The sequence below is a fragment of the Astatotilapia calliptera genome, unplaced genomic scaffold (assembly GCF_900246225.1).
Source record: "Astatotilapia calliptera unplaced genomic scaffold, fAstCal1.2 U_scaffold_21, whole genome shotgun sequence".
Taxonomy (NCBI): domain Eukaryota; kingdom Metazoa; phylum Chordata; class Actinopteri; order Cichliformes; family Cichlidae; genus Astatotilapia; species Astatotilapia calliptera.
Window position 1 is genome coordinate 125,798 of NW_020535741.1, and position 15,903 is coordinate 141,700.

The 15,903-nt window shown below is 44.0% G+C and overlaps 2 pseudogenes; both read right to left on the reverse strand.

Annotated features, from left to right (window-relative positions):
• Positions 1-5,867, reverse strand: part of LOC113017823 (hemicentin-2-like) — a 129,307-nt pseudogene extending 123,440 nt beyond the window's left edge.
• Positions 5,868-7,019: 1,152 nt separating this feature from the next.
• Positions 7,020-15,903, reverse strand: part of LOC113017816 (neural cell adhesion molecule 2-like) — a 75,144-nt pseudogene continuing 66,260 nt past the window's right edge.

The following is a 15,903-nucleotide window of genomic DNA, read 5'->3' on the forward strand; positions in this document are numbered from 1 at the left end:
TCTTCCCTCCATCCTCCTTCCCTCCGTCCTTCTTCCCTCCGTCCTTCTTCCCTCCGTCCTCCTTCCCTCCCTCCTCCTTCCCTCCGTCCTCCTTCCCTCCGTCCTTCTTCCCCCCATCCTCCTTCCCTCCATCCTCCTTCCCTCCATCCTTCTTCCCTCCCTCCTCCTTCCCTCCATCCTCCTTCCCTCCATCCTTCTTCCCTCCATCCTCCTTCCCTCCGTCCTTCTTCCCTCCGTCCTCCTTCCCTCCCTCCTCCTTCCCTCCGTCCTCCTTCCCTCCGTCCTTCTTCCCTCCATCCTCCTTCCCTCCATCCTTCTTCCCTCCATCCTCCTTCCCTCCATCCTTCTTCCCTCCATCCTCCTTCCCTCCATCCTTCTTCCCTCCGTCCTCCTTCCCTCCGTCCTTCTTCCGTCCGTCCTTCTTCCCTCCGTCCTTCTTCCCACCGTCCTCCTTCCCTCCGTCCTTCTTCCCCCCATCCTCCTTCCCTCTGTCCTTCTTCCCCCCATCCTCCTTCCCTCTGTCCTTCTTCCCTCCATCCTCCTTCCCCCCGTCCTTCTTCCCTTCATCCTCCTTCCCTCCATCCTTCTTCCCCCCATCCTCCTTCCCTCCGTCCTCCTTCCCCCCATCCTCCTTCCCTCCGTCCTCCTTCCCCCCGTCCTCCTTCCCTCCGTCCTTCTTCCCTCCATCCTCCTTCCCCCCATCCTTCTTCCCTTCATCCTCCTTCCCCCCGTCCTTCTTCCCTTCGTCCTCCTTCCCTCCATCCTCCTTCCCTCCGTCCTCCTTCCCTCCATCCTTCTTCCCTCCATCCTCCTTCCCTCCGTCCTTCTTCCCTCCGTCCTCCTTCCCTCCGTCCTCCTTCCCCCCATCCTTCTTCCCTTCATCCTCCTTCCCTCCGTCCTCCTTCCCCCCATCCTCCTTCCCTCCGTCCTCCTTCCCCCCATCCTTCTTCCCTTCGTCCTCCTTCCCCCCATCCTTCTTCCCTTCGTCCTCCTTCCCTCCGTCCGTCTTCCCCCCGTCCTTCTTCCCTCCATCCTCCTTCCCTCCGTCCTCCTTCCCTCCGTCCTCCTTCCCCCCATCCTCCTTCCCTCCGTCCTTCTTCCCTCCGTCCTCCTTCCCCCCATCCTTCTTCCCTTCATCCTCCTTCCCTCCGTCCTTCTTCCCTCCGTCCTCCTTCCCCCCATCCTCCTTCCCCCCATCCTTCTTCCCTTCATCCTCCTTCCCTCCGTCCTCCTTCCCTCCGTCCTTCTTCCCTCCGTCCTCCTTCCCTCCGTCCTTCTTCCCTCCATCCTCCTTCTCTCCCTCCTCTGTGTCTCCTCCTGTGTGACCTGCAGGTGAGAAACAGGTGTGAGGTGTCAGCTGTCAGGTAGGTGATGAGTGGAGAACAGAACAGAATCTGTTTCCTCTTCTAGTTCAGGACAACAGATTAATACAAACTATTCACAATATGTATAAAGTGAGAAAATACTGGTGGATTTTTCTTAATTTAACAAAGGAAACGGATGATCTGACTAAATATGACTAAAACTGATCCAGCTGATCTTTATAATTTGCAGACTGAGAGTTCGTTAAAACATGTCTGAGACTTTTGGAAGGTCAAATCCTCGACTCTCTGAACCTGTGTTTGTTTATTATGAGGCTGAAACATCTGAACCTGTGATTCAGATTCAAGCTCTGTGGGAGTTTCCCCCCCAAGAGGGACAAAAGGACCCCCCTGATGATCAACGATGGTCGCTCACAGTGGACGTAGATGGCTTCTTTCACTCCTCTTTAAAACCATCTGTCCTCTCTGTCCAAAATGTGAACATTAGCATCCTCGAAAGAGTGTCCTTTATCCTGTGGAGGTGGCTCTTCTATGTCCATCAGAATGGTGGGATCAATAGGATCAACAGGTGCTCCATGACCCTCCTGGGGGACACTCCCATAGGGCTTAAAAATCTGGGAGATCCACCAGTTGCTCTTAGAACTGAAGAAGCTTCTCGGATTAAACGTTTTAAACAAACTTGAAGAGGTCCAGCTCCTTACAATAGTTTTTTACAGTTGTTACACAGACCAACTGTGTATTGTGGCTGTTATGTATTTGCTCTGGCAGGTAAGTTTATAGCACAAAGATAATGTGTTCATTTATCAGCAGTTTATCACAGCTGGTCACAGAGATACTGATGATTTCAGCATGAGAGGTTCAAAGCCACACTGTGATCAGTCTCAGGAGTTTGGAAACTGCTTACAGATCAGTAACTCTGCTCAGCTGGTCTCATTACAGCGAGAGGGCAGCCATGTTTTTAACACAGCTGCAGTAAAGATACAGTGGGGCAAAAAAGTATTTAGTCAGCCACCGATTGTGCAAGTTCCCCCACCTAAAATGATGACATAGGTCAGTAATTTGCACCAGAGGTACACTTCAACTGTGAGAGACAGAATGTGAAAAAAAAATCCATGAATTCACCTGGTAGGATTTGTAAAGAATTTATTCGTAAATCAGGGTGGAAAATAAGTATTTGGTCAATAACAAAAATACAACTCAATACTTTGTAACATAACCTTTGTTGGCAATAACAGAGGTCAAACGTTTACTATAGGTCTTTACCAGGTTTGCACACACAGTAGCTGGTATTTTGGCCCATTCCTCCATGCAGATCTTCTCGAGAGCAGTGATGTTTTGGGGCTGTCGCCGAGCAACACGGACTTTCAACTCCCGCCACAGATTTTCTATGGGGTTGAGGTCTGGAGACTGGCGAGGCCACTCCAGGACTTTCAAATGCTTCTTACGGAGCCACTCCTTTGTTGCCCGGGCGGTGTGTTTTGGATCATTGTCATGTTGGAAGACCCAGCCTCGTTTCATCTTCAAAGTTCTCACTGATGGAAGGAGGTTTTGGCTCAAAATCTCACGATACATGGCCCCATTCATTCGGTCCTTAACACGGATCAGTCGTCCTGTCCCCTTGGCAGAAAAACAGCCCCATAGCATGATGTTTCCACCCCCATGCTTCACAGTAGGTATGGTGTTCTTGGGATGCAACTCAGTATTCTTCTTCCTCCAAACACAACGAGTTGAGTTTATACCAAAAAGTTCTACTTTGGTTTCATCTGACCACATGACATTCTCCCAATCCTCTGCTGTATCATCCATGTGCTCTCTGGCAAACTTCAGACGGGCCTGGACATGCACTGGCTTCAGCAGCGGAACACGTCTGGCACTGCGGGATTTGATTCCCTGCCGTTGTAGTGTGTTACTGATGGTGACCTTTGTTACTTTGGTCCCAGCTCTCTGCAGCTCATTCACCAGGTCCCCCCGTGTGGTTCTGGGATCTTTGCTCACCGTTCTCATGATCATTTTGACCCCACGGGATGAGATCTTGCGTGGAGCCCCAGATCGTGGGAGATTATCAGTGGTCTTGTATGTCTTCCATTTTCTGATGATTGCTCCCACAGTTGATTTTTTCACACCAAGCTGCTTGCCTATTGTAGATTCACTCTTCCCAGTCTGGTGCAGGTCTACAATACTTTTCCTGGTGTCCTTCGAAAGCTCTTTGGTCTTGGCCATGGCGGAGTTTGGAGTCTGACTGTTTGAGGCTGTGGACAGGTGTCTTTTATACAGATGATGAGTTCAAACAGGTGCCATTCATACAGGTAACGAGTGGGGGACAGAAAAGCGTCTTACAGAAGACGTTACAGGCCTGTGAGAGCCAGAGATTTTCCATGTTTGAGGTGACCAAATACTTATTTTCCACCCTGATTTACGAATAAATTCTTTACAAATCCTACCATGTGAATTCATGGATTTTTTTTTCACATTCTGTCTCTCACAGTTGAATTGTACCTCTGGTGCAAATTACTGACCTCTGTCATCATTTTAAGTGGGGGAACTTGCACAATCGGTGGCTGACTAAATACTTTTTTGCCCCACTGTATATACTTTACAATAAGCACTGCCTGTATTCAGATAAACTGCCAGCTTAGTTTGATTTGATCTAAACCTGACAGAGTGACAGCAGCCATCCTCTCTCTGTAACAGCAACAACATGCAGGGAGCAGCGAGTCTGCTCAGCTACACATGGATTAAACTCTACGGTTAAACTATCAGGACATAATAGAAGTCAGTGAATTAATAAATAACAAACTAGCTCAGCTGGAGTCTCACATTGTCACAGATGAGGATGATAACACTGACTCCAGAGTGAGCAGGACACATCTGTGCTAAAGAAAACTGATGGAGGCCATCTGAGTGTGGGTGGATGCTGGACTCCAGCAGTCAGTCAGACGCTCGTCTCCATTCATGCGGTTTGATGCACTTCATATATATAAAGGGTAACTTGGTTGGATGGGACAGAGAGCTGTGACCATTGACCAGATCACAGGTACAGCAGAGTTTTAGCCTGATGCTAAAGAAGCACGTTTTCAAACACATGATGATTTACTTTTCAAAAGTCTCAAGCCAAACATGACCCCTGACCCCACATGGTTGTTGTGGGCGATCGTGGCTCAAGAGTTGGGAGTTCGCCTTGTAATTGGAAGGTTGCCGGTTCGAGCCCCGGCTTGGACAGTCTCGGTCGTTGTGTCCTTGGGCAAGACACTTCACCCGTTGCCTACTGGTGGTGGTCAGAGGGCCCGGTGGCGCCAGTGTCCGGCAGCCTCGCCTCTGTCAGTGCGCCCCAGGGTGGCTGTGGCTACAATGTAGCTGCCATCACCAGTGTGTGAATGTGTGTGTGAATGGGTGGATGACTGGATATGTAAAGCGCTTTGGAGTCCTTAGGGACTAGTAAAGCGCTATATAAATACAGGCCATTTACCATTTAAAGATGTAGTGGGAGCTAAAGAAAGATTGGAAATTATATCCATGAATTGTCACATCAGCCAGTGTGTGCTCCAGCCGTGCTGGAATAGTGCAAACGTGCTTTTGTTTTGTTCTGGTTGTTTCAAAGCAGGACGGCGACTGTTCTTTGGGTGAGATCACGTGTTTCCTGTGTAATCTAAGTTTCATGTTTACAGACGAGTTAGAGAGCAAGAAAAGAAGAGACGGATTCATAAATGTCTTTGTTTCTGCTCTAACCAAACAATGCTGCTCTACAACTCTAGACTACCAGCCACAAAGACAACAGCTGGAAACATCTGTCTACCTCTGACATCCACCAGCTCATCCATACAACAAACACACATCAACAACCAGGAAGCAGCTTCACCTCTGGGGAGATCGTGGCTCAAGAGTTGGGAGTTCGCCTTGTAATCGGAAGGTTGCCGGTTCGAGCCCCGGCTCCGACAGTCTCGGTTGTTGTGTCCTTGGGCAAGACACTTCACCCGTTGCCTATTGGTGGTGGTCAGAGGGCCCGGTGGCGCCAGTGTCCAGCAGCCTCGCCTCTGTCAGTGCGCCCCAGGGTGGCTGTGGCTACAATGTAGCTGCCATCACCAGTGTGTGAATGTGTGGATGACTGGATGTGAAAAGCGTTTTGGGGTCCTTAGGGACTAGTAAAGCGCTATATAAATACAGGCCATTTACCTCTGATCACACACTCAACTCTACTCACTCACCTGGAGGAACACTCAAGTAGACGATACTGATGATCTTCAATGAGCTGGTTCTTTCATTGAGGACACGACACATGTATGTTCCAGTGTCATTGATCCTCACATCCTTCAGAATCAAAGACACGTCTCCATACTTCATCTGTCTTTCCTGCAGATCCACCCGGTTCTTAAAAGATGGATGCTGGTGATCTGTAACAAAGCGACCAGCCTGGTACAAAAGCACAAATCCTGGCTTGTCAGTTCTGCTCCATACTACACTTCTGATCTTCTTGGTTGGAACTCGACATGTCAGAGTGACGTCCTGTCCAGACTCAGCTCTGATGATCTTTGGCTCTGAAAGAGGAAACAACACAGAGCAGAGAGGTTAAAGGTCAAAGTACAACTATGATCAGAATGATTGACTTTAAATATTTTGTTTATTTCCTTTGACATTTGAGTTTTTAGTCATGTTGGATTTAATGAACCTCTGAACATCCAGGAGGTCACCAGTGACCCACTGAGGGGGAATTTTAGCCTCATGCTAAACATGCAAAGTGTCAGAAACTACAAGATGTTAGCTTCCACAGAACAACAACATGTGCTGATAATAAGTAAGAACAAGTCAACTCTAGACTACCAGCCACAAAGACAACAGCTGGAAACATCTGTCTACCTCTGACATCCACCAGCTCATCCATACAACAAACACACATCAACAACCAGGAAGCAGCTTCACCTCTGATCACACACACACTCAACTCTACTCACTCACCTGGAGGATCAACAGCCAGGTGGATGATGCTGGGAATCTTCAATGAGTCTGTTTCATTCATGAACACACAACACTCGTATGTTCCAGCGTCATTAATCGTCACGTTCTTCAGAATCAAAGACACGTCTCCACCCTTCATCTGTCTGTCCTGCAGATCCACACGGTTCTTAAAAGATGGATGCTGGTGTGTTGAATCAGAGGGACCATGCTGGTACAAAAGCACATATTCTGGCTTCAGGTCAGATCTTGTCCAGTTTAAAACTGTAACTGTGTTGTTTGGAGCTCGACATGTCAGAGTGGCGTTCTGTCCAGACTCAGCTGTGATGATCTTTGGGTCTGAAAGAGGAAACAACACAGAGCAGAGAGGTTAAAGGTCAAAGTACAATTATGATCAGAATGATTGACTTTAAATATTTTGTTTATTTCCTTTGATATTTGAGTTTTTAGTCATGTTGGATTTAATGAACCTCTGAACATCCAGCAGGTCACCAGTGACCCACTGAGGGGGAATTTTAGCCTCATGCTAAACATGCAAAGTGTCAGAAACTACAAGATGTTAGCTTCCACAGAACAACAACATGTGCTGATAATAAGTAAGAACAAGTCAACTCTAGACTACCAGCCACAAAGACAACAGCTGGAGAAACATCTGTCTACCTCTGACATCCACCAGCTCATCCATACAACAAACAAACATCAACAACCAGGAAGCAGCTTCACCTCTGATACACACACACTCAACTCTACTCACTCACCTGGAGGAACAACCAGGTATACGAAGCTGATGTTCATCCATGACCTTGTTTCATTCATGAACACATGACACTCGTATGTTCCAGTGTCATTAATCGTCACGTTCTTCAGAATCAAAGACACGTCTCCACCCTTCATCTGTGTGTCCTGCAGATCCACACGGTTCTTAAAAGATGGATGCTGGTGTGTTGAATCAGAGGGACCATGCTGGTACAAAAGCACATATTCTGGCTTCAGGTCAGATCTTGTCCAGTTTAAAACTGTAACTGTGTTGTTTGGAGCTCGACATGTCAGAGTGGCGTTCTGTCCAGACTCAGCTGTGATGATCTTTGGGTCTGAAAGAGGAAACAACACAGAGCAGAGAGGTTAAAGGTCAAAGTACAATTATGATCAGAATGATTGACTTTAAATATTTTGTTTATTTCCTTTGACATTTGAGTTTTTAGTCATGTTGGATTTAATGAACCTCTGAACATCCAGGAGGTCACCAGTGACCCACTGAGGGGGAATTTTAGCCTCATGCTAAACATGCAAAGTGTCAGAAACTACAGGGTGGCCTTTTGTTGTGGGCAGTCTGAGGTACACCTGTGCACTACTCATGATGTCAGATCAGCATCCTGATGTGGCACACCTGTGAGGTGGGATGGATTATCTCAATATGGCAGATGTGCCCACTACCACACATTTGGACTGATTTGTGACCACTGTTTGGGAGGGATGGTTATATTGTGTATCTGGAATGAATTTTAGGTCTCTACGTCCATCCCATGGGGAATGGGAGCAGTAACAAAGGTGTTGCGTTTATATTTTTGTTGAGTGTATATAGACATAGTATATTGTTACACACTTGTAAATGTCTCATTGGAGACTGGCACACACATTATTTTGCAACAACTAAATAATATAAAATATTTGAACCATCAGAACATTTTAACCAAATACAATATTGTAAATAAAAGATTACAGGGGCAGGGTGCCTTGTTTTTGTCGATAAAGCTTTTCATGTCCTTACAAGTGCTATTTTTTCTCCTGCTTAAAAATTTGGTTAGTGACAGTCCCTGGATAAGCAGAGGAAGATGGATGGACTAAATTTGCTTAGTCCATCCATCTTCTATAGAGCTGAGGTGTCAGATTCTGTGTAATATTATGCCACAATCCTGTGAGGAATCAGGATGATTTTGTTGTGTTTTACGCTTTGGAGGGACAAAATAACGTCAGGTCTGCTGGATTAAAAAATTATTTTGTGAGATCATGCTTATGTGAAACTAGTGGAGACGTTTCTACATAATACACACAGTTTGGACACAGCTTTTCATTTTTACTTCTTTTTACTTTATTTTTACTTCTTTATTTTGTAGATTGTTACTGAAGGCACCAAAACTCTAAATGAACACATGTGTAATTTTGTAGTAAAGAAAAAAGAATGAAATAACTATAAATAAATATGTTTGGTTATGTTTATGTTATATTTTTTTAAATAGTCAACCTTTGCTTTGATCACTGCTTTGCACACTCTTGGCACTCTGTTGAGGAACTTCATGAGGTATTCAGCTGTGTTAAGGAAGAAACGCTTTTATAAGGTTTATGTTCAGCAGTCATTGATCAATGATTCCTCTTCCTGATTTGTTTGCTTGGTTTACATACCAAGCAAACATACTTTATATACATTAAAGTATATGTTCATATTTTACTCTTAATAGGAAAAGAACAAAATGTACTACTCGCTCTGTCTCTAGAAACAGGAAGTTCACCCTGTGACATTTACCGCGAGAGATTAACACACACACACACACACACACACACACACACACACACACACACACACACACACACACACACACACACACACACACATATATGCAAAATTAAAGGAAACTGCTATGCTTGTTTCACCCTGCTTACTATAAATAAAGACAAACTACTGCAGCTCGGTGTGAGTGAGTCTCTCTCTGAGCTCTCACCCGTGCAGCACGTTAACTGTCTCCAAGTGTCTCAGTGTTGTTTATTCACCTAACTGTTTGATAACTGTAAATCTCTAACAACCTGAAATATTATTGTTATTATTATCTTAAAGTAATATTATTATTGCTTCTAGGCTGGACTAATGTAGTTCATTATTATCAGGATGTCCTAAAAACTAACTCCAAAGACTGAGTGAGTTCTGAACAACCAAAAAGCTCAATCAGACCAATGTTTTGCCACTAAGCAACATCCTCCAGCAGAACTCTATGTATCAGGTTGGTCCTGATGCACAAACATGTTTTAGATGGACTCAGCGGTTTAACATTAAGCTGTTATTATGAAAGAAAAAACATTTTTCTCTGACAGCTTTTCTGAGAGATCTAATAAGATCCCAAACACATTGACCTCTTTGTAGAACATTATTAAATAAGCATATTATTTAACCTTTTAAACATTTTAAACACTGGGTTGTGAATAGAAGATGGAAAAACAAAACAACTAAAACAAAGAGAAAAAAGCTACGCAGCACACAAACTCTGGAAAGGGGACCTTTATGTCACTGAGCACATTATTATGTATGCATTAATAAATAACAGCTTAATAAAGATATTACACTCTTAATTTGTCGTTCTGTCACGGCTGGGGTGGCAGTCATGTGGAGGGTGAGAAAGGAGGATCCAATAGCAGACAATGGCGGAGGTGCAAGTGGGTTTTATTTACAGTGCACAAAACCAAGGTGTGGGCAGAACCGAACATAAACCTAAACTGGGAAACCTAATGCAAAAATGGAGGACAGGAAGCGAGGAGCAGAGAGACACGAAGAAACATGGAACAGTGCAGACTACACGGGAGGTTCACAGAGAAATACAGACGACGCCACGAGAAGCAGACACCAACTATAAATACACACACCAGGTAATCAGGAAATGGCACACAGGAGGGGACACAGCTGGAACTAATGGACATAACGAGACAGGGGAGAGGTAAAACTGAACACACTGACATGTGATATGAACTTTCAGAATAAAACAGGAAACTAACAGACACAGAGAACCAGACAGGACACTGAACTTGACAGGCAGACTCATGAGCAGACACAATAACACCATGGACAGACAGAGGGAACACAGAGAAGTGGGAGCAGGCAGGCAGAGAACAGAAAACCTAACAAATGGCAAAATCACAACAGAATACACACTCGGAATGAACAAAAGCATAAGGAACACAAAACACTGAGTCCTCAGACTCAGGACCATGACAACTCTAAAGCAATAGGTAACCCAAGTTGTTTCAGTACCTTGCCATTCCGGGTTTCTAAACAGTTCCAATATCTTGGAATAAATGTCACTCAGGATTATTGTGGTTTATTTAAACACAATCTCTCTAAACTATATGATGAAACCAAAAATAACATAGACAAATGGATTAATCTACCAATTTCACCAGCAGGGAGGATAAACATTGTTAGAATGAATATTCTTCCCAAATTCTTATTTTTATTTCAGTGTATCCCTATTGTGATTAATAAAGCCTTTTTTAATAAATTAGACTCCTTAATATCCTATTTCATATGGAACAGAAAGAATCCAAGGATCAAGAAAAGCTACCTGCAGAGACCGACATGTCAGGGAGGGATGGGGTTACCATGCTTCCGTCTGTATTATTGGTCATGTAATGTTCGTTCCATGTCGTTTTGGTTGCGGACTAAGGGGGCCGACTGGACAACGATGGAGAATGAAAGCTGCTACCCCTCCTCATTAGAAGCTATGATCTATTCAGCTCTCCCTATCCCTAAACATGACTTTAAAAATCCTGTAGTCTCTCATACAATTAAAATCTGGACACAGATAAGGAAACATTTCGGGTGGAAGGAAGCTTCCATACTAACTCCACTCATGAATAACGCATCATTCGCACCATCACTCTCAAACATTTCATTTCTCCAATGGAACCACAAGGGGCTGCACTCAATAAAGGATTTATTCATCAACAAGGTTTTTCCCACATTCCGGCAACTGCTAGAAAATTTGACTTGCACAGTAATGACTTTTTCAAATACTTACAGATCAGAAGCTTTGTAGGGAAGCTTTTTCCATCTTTTCCAGGTCGGCCCCCAGACTCTGCCTTAGATAACTTATTTCAGTTTGATCCACTCAAGAAAGGACTAATAACAAAAATTCACAACGCTTTGTCACAACTGGATGGAACTGTCACACTTGACTATCTGAAAGAGGCCTGGCAGCGTGACCTTGGTACGAGAATTACAGACAATCAATGGAAAAAAGCCCAGGAAAATGTACACTCTTCCTCTGTTTGCATTCGTCATGGACTCTTACAGTTTAAAGTGCTACATAGACTCCATTTATCAAAGTTGAAACTGTCAAAAATGTTCCCCAACGTAAACTCGTCCTGCAAAAGATGTAAACAGCAACCTGCTTCACTGGCACATATGTTTTGGACTTGTCCCTGTATAACAACATATTGGAATAATGTCTTTCATATCTTGTCTAAAATTCTAAAAAAAACACTTAAGCCAGACCCAATCTGTGCTTTATTTGGAGTGAAGCCGGTTGTTGTAGACCTATCAGCCACCCAAAATAATGTGATACGTTTTGTGACGCTGCTGGCACGCCGTTTGATTCTATTAAACTGGAAACAAAAGGTGCCTCCTACCACATCAGCGTTAATACAAGATGTATTGAGACACTTGCAGCTGGAAAGAATTAAACTCCTACTAAAGGGGAGGTTGGAGGAATTCCATTCAACCTGGCAACCTTTTATAGATTTCTTCAATACTGTACAGATATAAATGGTCACTGAGCCTTATTGGTAGTTCGATAAATAGCATCCTCTGTCCAACGTTGTTTGTTGTTGCCTTTTTTGTTGTTGTTGTTTTGTTTTGTTTTTACTTTGTTTTTTCCTATTGTATATATGCAATCATTTATATTTGAATCTTAGTAGCCTTTATGATAAAGAACACTGGAAAACCAAATAAAGAGATTTGAGAAAAAATAAATAAATAAATAAATAAATATTGAAATATCTTTTGAATTAGTTAAATGTCAGAATAAAGAGAGACAGAGCTATTTTTATCACTTTCATCATATTTAGGAGCACATATACACTAAGTTTATTGTTAATTAATAAGAAAACTGCAGACGATTCGATTCTGAGCTGAAGAAGCTTCTGATAGGTTAGTAGAGTCCATGTGAGTAAACAGGTGGCACAGCTGTGGATGCATATAAGGCAAAACACAGAGCCTGTTTCTGTGACATGGGAAAATCAAGAGATATCAACCAAAACACCAGGAAAAGGATTGTGGAGCTCCATAAGTGTGGCTCAAGTTTGAATACAATTTGGTGTCATTTACAATTAAGAAATACAGATAGTTTCTCTCTTTACTCTTAAAGTTAACAAATATTGTTATTGATAAATAATATATTTATCAATCAAAAAAAATAAACATTTAGTCTGATTTGATGTTACAATTAAAAAGTGTTTGTTTTTATCTGAAGAGTTTGTAAATATCTGGTTTCAACTGTATATTTGATGATTGTCAGCACAAAGAGGGAGAGAGAGGAACAGAACAGCGATGAACAAGAGCAGGTGAGACACACATGTTAGTCAAATGGTTGTTTACCAAAAGTATCACCGTATCATAGGTACTCGTGTTTCTTTTTAGGTTTGCTTTTTTTCAAATTCTGTATTTATTAAGTTATGCAGGCTTGTTTGCACAACAAGGCTAAATAATTATATAAAATTTTCCATCCATCCATCTTCATCCGCTTTATCCGAGGCCGGGTCGCGGGGGCAGCAGCCTAAGCAAAGAGGCCCAGACCTCCCTCTCCCCAGCCACCTCCTCCAGCTTATCCGGGGGAACACCAAGGCGTTCCCAGGCCAGCTGAGAGAGATATAATCTCTCCAGCGTGTCCTGGGTCTGCCCCAGGGCCTCCTCCCGGTGGGACATGCCTGGAACACCTCACCCAGGAGGCGCCCAGGGGGCATCCTTGTCAGATGCCCGAACCACCTCAGCTGGCTCCTTTCGATGTGGAGCAGCAGCTGCTCTACTCTGAGCCCCTCCCGGATGGCCGAACTTCTCACCCTATCTCTAAGGGAGAGCCCAGCCACCCTTCGGAGGAAGCTCATTTCTGCCGCTTGTATCCGCGATCTCGTTCTTTCGGTCACTACCCACAGCTCGTGGCCATAGGTGAGGGTAGGGACGTAGATCGACCGGTAAATTGAGAGCTTCGCTTTTACACTCAGCTCCCTCTTCACCACGACGGACCGGTGCAGCGTCCGCATTACTGCAGCTGCAGCCCCAATCTGTCTGTCGATCTCCGGCTCCCTTCTCCCATCACTCGCGAACAAGACCCCGAGATACTTGAACTCCTCCACTTGGGGCAGGAACTCATCCCCGACCCGGAGTGGGCACTCCACCCTTTTCCGGCTGAGAACCATGGCCTCAGATTTGGAGGTGCTGATCCTCATTCCCGCTGCTTCACACTCGGCCTCGAACCGTTCCAGTGCGAGCTGGAGGCCCTCACCCGATGAAGCCAACAGAACCACATCATCCGCAAAAATCAGAGATGAGATTCTGAGGCCACCAAAGTGAAAGCCCTCCGCCACTTGGCTGCGCCTAGAAATCCTGTCCATAAAAATTATGAACAGAACCGGAGACAAAGGGCAGCTAGTCGAACCTCGGATATAAAATTTTCTGAATCTAAATATTGTACTTTGGTAGAATTAAAAAATAAGTGTAGTGCAGGTCTATGATGATTTTTAGTGCTACTATCATCTAGTTCTGATTCTGGTTCTGTCTTGGTTAAGTCCTCAGTAGTCCTGGTTTTGAACTGTTGTAGTCCTGTTTTAATTCTGGATCAGTTCTGGGTCTGGTTGAATTGGGGTTTAGTCCTCGTGTCTTGATACAGCCCCGACCTTGTTCTGCCTTGCTGCTTAATTAAAAAACTAGTTTAAGGTGTCCTGCACATGTGATATATATTTTTCCCTATATGAAGTCATTCTTTTTTGAACAAAACTCAAAACAGAGCCAATTAATCATTCAGTCATTTCTAACCCCCCCCCCCCCCCCCCCCCCAAAAAAAACAAACAAACAAAAAACAAACAAAAAAAAACAAAACCCACATGCATACTACCCTTTAGGGCTAAGCCCCGGGTGTTTCAAATGTCTGGCTCCGCCTCTGGTCTATGCCAAACCAGAATTTTAAACTGCTTTTCCAATTCGCCTCTCAAAATTTCTGATTCACAGTTAAGAGTGTGGCATGTGCACATGACATGTTTTCACCATTTGTAAGCCAGAAGAGTGACTGCTCTTGAAGCCTGGTTGTTGCACAATACTAATACTCTTACTGCCACTACTTCTTGTTCTACTAGTACAGCTACTGCTACTGCACAAGCACCTCAGAGGGACATATGCAACAAGGCTTGGAGGTCAGACACCTAGGGCCTGCAGGGTGGGGATCCAGGTGCTACATGGTGTTGCAGCTGATAAAGCCATAAACTATGCCCATTTTGTTGAAGTGATCACCAGTTTGCTGGGTTTTTTAGAGACACAGAGTGAGAGCGATCATGTTCTATATTTCTGTTTTTAATGGATTTTCAGAGCTGTTGATTTATGAAGCAGTCTTCATGGAAACATGTCAAGTCTGTTTTTGGGATTGAGTGTTAAATTGTCACAGTTTTAATAAAACCTGCATTTTCCTGCAATGATACTGGAGAGCAAAGAAAAGTTAGACGATGTTTATCCAGCTCTTCCAAAATGTACCTCACAAACATCTGCTGGATCCTGAATTCAACATTCTAGGGCCTATGAACAGGTTAACACTGAATGTTCTACGAATACTGGCCCAAAGCTAAAAGGTGAGAATTCCTCCGGTAAAATCTTTTCTTTTTCTTTTTAAATTGTAAGATCCTTCAGGCACTATGGCAACAGGAATGCAAATATTAAAATGTGACGAAGAAAAGCTTGAAAATAACATTTTCACCCACAAGCACAAAACCAAGAGCCCTAACATGTGATTAGTTTTGACTTGCTGCTATAACTAAAACATGGTGCAGCTGTTGTGTTGTTTAAAAATGGAGAACGCATTTTTTCAGCGTGGGAGCGTCAGGCCTCACATTTCGGAACAGCTTCTAATGGAGCCTCACTGCGTCTAGAGACTGGAGATCAGGTGTTTTTATGTCTCTGGGTTAGTTTTAAAATGTATGACAATCATTTTCACCATTCCACCTTCAGTGGTCATCTTCTTTTTACCATGTAAAAAGGGAAACACTTGTCTCTGTCCACAGTCAAAGATAAAGAGCAGCTGTACCTGGGCCTCCTTGTTCTGATGGTTGTAACACCTCTGCTGCAAAACAGTGAGCACAAAGGAATGAGGATGTTTCTGAGAAAAAGAAGAAGGGCGGCCACAGAGCTGCAGACTGATGCACTTTTACCACAGAGCATGAAGGAAACATGCATGACCAGTGTTATCAGCCAAACCCAAACACACTGCAGCAAGAAGCTCCATCAGTGTCACACTAACTCGAGTCAAAAAGAAGCAGCACAAGTTTAAAAGAATAAAAAGTCACTGATGGATATAAAGGACATTTTATCTGTTCAGTCTCTTCATATGTCTCATGTTCACATGTTCCATATCTTAACTGTGTGTAGCAACAACAGATAACACACATGTGTGGGCCTCATCTGAGCTCTGACACATGTAGCTCAGTGATAGCACTGTCTCTCTCTGCCTCTCTGTCTACATGGCTGTGAACAAAAATATAAACACTGAGGCTTCAAAATGCAGCATCTACAACACTGTCACTCTGCCTCCACCATGGAGACAGTCTCCATGGTGATGAGTACAAATGGCAGCTGAAACTGTTGTGAACTTCTCCATGAGTCATGTTTCCTGTT